At 31.4% G+C, this 4,973-nt stretch overlaps 1 non-coding gene across 1 annotated transcript; it reads left to right on the top strand.

Moving 5' to 3' along the window:
- Window positions 1-2,394: 2,394 nt before the first annotated feature.
- LOC123304783 lies at window positions 2,395-4,550 on the top strand. The gene has a single exon (XR_006536768.1). It is a non-coding gene; the product is annotated as a small subunit ribosomal RNA (ribosomal RNA).
- The last annotated feature ends 423 nt before the right edge of the window (window positions 4,551-4,973 follow it).

Here is a 4,973-nt window from a genome sequence, read left to right as displayed (position 1 = left end):
AATATGATAAAAGCAAAAAAAAATTTTTTTGGTCCCAAAATAAAAATTTTTAGCTGAAAAAAATTTTTTTTTTAAAATTTTTTTCTTTAAATTTTGATTATTCTGTAAAGTTTATGATGTTTAAAGCCATTTTAAACATTATCATATTTTGAGTTTGAAGCACCGGGTGTAATGTCTTTAATATATATGATGGATAGTGCGTGTAAGTTAATGAGATGAATGTATATCTATGTATAACAGTGTATTAGTGGTATTACGTTCAGCAGTCTCACACATATGATATAGTATGGTATAGTATAAGTTGTTTATTTTTCATACTGTCCGTGTATCATTCAACAAAGGTGGTGTAGAGTTGTATATGGCTTGGTATGACGTTGTTGCAATTCTATGGACACTATGATATTACGGATGCACAGATAGAGGAATAACACTTATCGTATATGTATCATTTATGTATGTTGACTGTGTAATGAATACTAAATATAATAAAATAATACACTTTTTAATAGAATAACATTTGTTTCATGTTTTAGTATGATATTAAATGGTATAGAATAGGTTGTTTATTTTTCATACTGTCCGTGTATCATTCAACAAAGGTGGTGTAGAGTTGTATATGGCTTGGTATGACGTCGTTGCAATTCTATGGACACTATGATATTACGGAATAACAGAAAGAGGAATAAAACTTATTGTATATGTATCATTTATAACGTACTTTTATGTTGACAAGAATGAATGTATATCTATATGAAATAGTGTATTTTGTGGTATTATGTTCAACAGTCTTACATATATGATATAGTATGATATAGTATAATTTGTTTATTTTTCATACTCTAAGTGTATCATTCAACAAAGGTGGTGTAGAGTTGTATATGGCTTGGTATGACGTCGTTGCAATTCTATGGACACCATGATATCACGAAAAAACAGAAAGAAAAATAACAATTATCGTATATGTATCATCTATATTATTATTGTATTTTGACTATGTAATGAATGCCAAATTTAAAAATATACACTTTCTTAATAGAATAACATTTATTTTAGTATAATATAAAATGATATTGAATATGTTGTTTAATTTTCATACTGTTCGTGTATCATTCAACAAAGGTGGTGTAGGTATGTATATGGCTTGGTATGACGCTTTTGCATGTCTATGGACACCATGATATTACGAAAAAACAGAAAGAAGAATAACACTTTTCAAATATGTATCATTTATATATTTTATTAACATGAACGCAAAATATACAAAATTATATATATATATACTCAAAATATTCTGGATGGTAATCAGTTTGGTTTATTTTGATATTTAATATTGTATTTTGGTTTTTTTGCTAGTAATGTTTCGAATATGTATATGCTGTTATTATTTTTTAGGTGTACATTGTATTAAATTGTTATCAATTATTTAATGTATGTATACAAAATAATAGCAAAAACATTTTCAATTATTATATAAAAATTTTTTTTTTTACACATGCATATTTATTAATATATGAAATTTTATCTCAGTTTTAATAAATATGTATTGAAATGAATAATAATACAATCTTATATATATTGATAATAGTCTGGATGGTAATCAGTTTGGATTATTTTGATATTAAATATTGTATTATTATTTTTGTAAAAAAATTAATGAGAATTTTGTAAAAAAACCTCTATATGTATATCTTTTTATATCAATATTTAAAAAAAAATTTTTTTTTATTAAATTATTGATTATAAATAGAATAACATATAAATTTTTTTGTCAAAGCAAGTTCATGGGTTATAAGTTTTAAACTTTACACTCCCATATGAGCACACAATATTTATATAAAAATTATTTTTATAAATAATATTACATTGACTCACCTCATACCAAGCGAGAATATTAAGTGTTATTATAACGTTTTTTATTTAAAATTAACTTTTTAAATAAAATTAAAAAATAAATGACGCTTTCAATCTAGCGACGAGTATGAGAAAATGTTTGAAATATTTTAAGACCCATTTGGTGATGGTCTGACAAAAATCATAATTATTTTTTTTTTTTTTTATTCAATAATATTTATTATGAATAACATGTTATATATTTCTTTTTGTAAAAGCAAAAAAATTATATAAATGACATAATAAAATATATATTTGAAAAAAAAAAAAATTAATAATAATATATATATCTCATATGTTTTTTCTATTAATTTTAAAACAATAGAGATATAAAAAAAAAAAAATTTATATCAGTAATGGGTGAGACCATCTGATATTTAAAATGAAATTGTAATAATATTATTATATATTAATAATTATTGTATGAAAATTTTTTTTCTTATAATAAGAAAACAAAAATATCATGTATATTATTATATATTTAATATTATAAATACAAATAGTTCCCTGGTTGATCCTGCCAGTAGTCATATGCTTGTCTCAAAGATTAAGCCATGCATGTCTCAGTACAAGCCAAATTAAGGTGAAACCGCGAAAGGCTCATTATATCAGTTATGGTTCCTTAGATCGTACCCACATTTACTTGGATAACTGTGGTAATTCTAGAGCTAATACATGCAAACAGAGTTCCGACCAGAGATGGAAGGAATGCTTTTATTAGATCAAAACCAATCGGTGTAAATTTTAATTTGCATCGTTTAATTTGGTGACTCTGAATAACTTTAAGCTGATCGCACGGTCTCGTACCGGCGACGCATCTTTCAAATGTCTGCCTTATCAACTGTCGATGGTAGGTTCTGCGCCTACCATGGTTGTAACGGGTAACGGGGAATCAGGGTTCGATTCCGGAGAGGGAGCCTGAGAAACGGCTACCACATCCAAGGAAGGCAGCAGGCGCGCAAATTACCCACTCCCGGCACGGGGAGGTAGTGACGAAAAATAACGATACGGGACTCATCCGAGGCCCCGTAATCGGAATGAGTACACTTTAAATCCTTTAACGAGGATCCATTGGAGGGCAAGTCTGGTGCCAGCAGCCGCGGTAATTCCAGCTCCAATAGCGTATATTAAAGTTGTTGCGGTTAAAAAGCTCGTAGTCGAATCTGTGTCCTACACTGTTGGTTCAATGCTCGCATTGTTTAACTAGCATGTTATGTGGGACGTCCTACCGGTGGGTGGTACAGATTATGTATAAAGTATATTTTAGTGTTATTATTTATTTAATGCATTATATATATTTTTATTATGTAATTTGTCGTAAGTGTTTAACCGTTAAGAGCGGTGGCAGCCCCCAATTGCAATCCCGTCGCGGTGCTCTTAATTGAGTGTCGAGGTGGGCCGGTACGTTTACTTTGAACAAATTAGAGTGCTTAAGGCAGGCTCAAATTTTGCCTGAATATTGTGTGCATGGAATAATGGAATAGGACCTCGGTTCTATTTTGTTGGTTTTCGGAACTCCGAGGTAATGATTAATACGGACAGATGGGGGCATTCGTATTGCGACGTTAGAGGTGAAATTCTTGGATCGTCGCAAGACGGACAGAAGCGAAAGCATTTGCCAAAAATGTTTTGATTGATCAAGAACGAAAGTTAGAGGTTCGAAGGCGATCAGATACCGCCCTAGTTCTAACCATAAACGATGCCAGCTAGCGATCCGCCGAAGTTCCTCCGATGACTCGGCGGGCAGCTTCCGGGAAACCAAAGCTTTTGGGTTCCGGGGGAAGTATGGTTGCAAAGCTGAAACTTAAAGGAATTGACGGAAGGGCACCACCAGGAGTGGAGCCTGCGGCTTAATTTGACTCAACACGGGAAACCTCACCAGGCCCGGACACCGGAAGGATTGACAGATTGAGAGCTCTTTCTTGATTCGGTGGGTGGTGGTGCATGGCCGTTCTTAGTTGGTGGAGCGATTTGTCTGGTTAATTCCGATAACGAACGAGACTCTAGCCTGCTAAATAGACGTACTTTACCGGCATCTCAAGGCCCATCGGCTGTTTGTTTCCCATTTCATTCATTTTCATGTGTGTTATGTATTGTATTTATATATGCATGTATTTTTGAGATTTAACGATCAAGATTATATTTTGTATATATTGTGCTTTATGTTGCATATGTTATGGTGTATGGGTACGCAGTTTTTTGATGTGGTTTTTACTGCCGGCGTACAAATAATTCTTCTTAGAGGGACAGGCGGCATTCTAGCCGCACGAGATTGAGCAATAACAGGTCTGTGATGCCCTTAGATGTTCTGGGCCGCACGCGCGCTACACTGAAGGAATCAGCGTGTCCTCCCAGGCCGAAAGGTCCGGGTAACCCGCTGAACCTCCTTCGTGCTAGGGATTGGGGCTTGCAATTGTTCCCCATGAACGAGGAATTCCCAGTAAGCGCGAGTCATAAGCTCGCGTTGATTACGTCCCTGCCCTTTGTACACACCGCCCGTCGCTACTACCGATTGAATGATTTAGTGAGGTCTTCGGACTGGTACGCGGCAATATTTCTGATATTGCCGATGTTGCTGGGAAGATGACCAAACTTGATCATTTAGAGGAAGTAAAAGTCGTAACAAGGTTTCCGTAGGTGAACCTGCGGAAGGATCATTAACGATATATATAAAATATATTTATTTATATTTTTTGTATTGTTTTTAAATATTCCAAAAAATAAAAATATTATTGATAAGAAATATTTTTTTTAACAAAATAACATATTAATATGTAATTTTCTCAAAATATATAATAGTAATTATGTGTTAAAAGAGATTTATTTTGGTTATGATATCATATTAAAGTAATACGCCAAACTTTTTTTATACACATAATATATCTATACATATAATATAGAGAATATTATATAAATATTAATAATATATTTGTTACATATAAAATATTTTTATATTCAATATTATTATTATTATTAAACAATAATTATTAATAAAATCTATAAATAATTTCTCTTATAAAAAAGTGAAATTAAAAATAGAATATATTGAAATTATTTGTTTATATGTATATAATCTCTATTAA

The sequence above is a fragment of the Chrysoperla carnea genome (genome assembly GCF_905475395.1).
Source record: "Chrysoperla carnea chromosome X unlocalized genomic scaffold, inChrCarn1.1 SUPER_X_unloc_92, whole genome shotgun sequence".
In the NCBI taxonomy this organism is placed as follows: domain Eukaryota; kingdom Metazoa; phylum Arthropoda; class Insecta; order Neuroptera; family Chrysopidae; genus Chrysoperla; species Chrysoperla carnea.
Note: the sequence above shows the minus strand (reverse complement) of the source record. Positions and strands in the feature narration are given on the sequence as shown.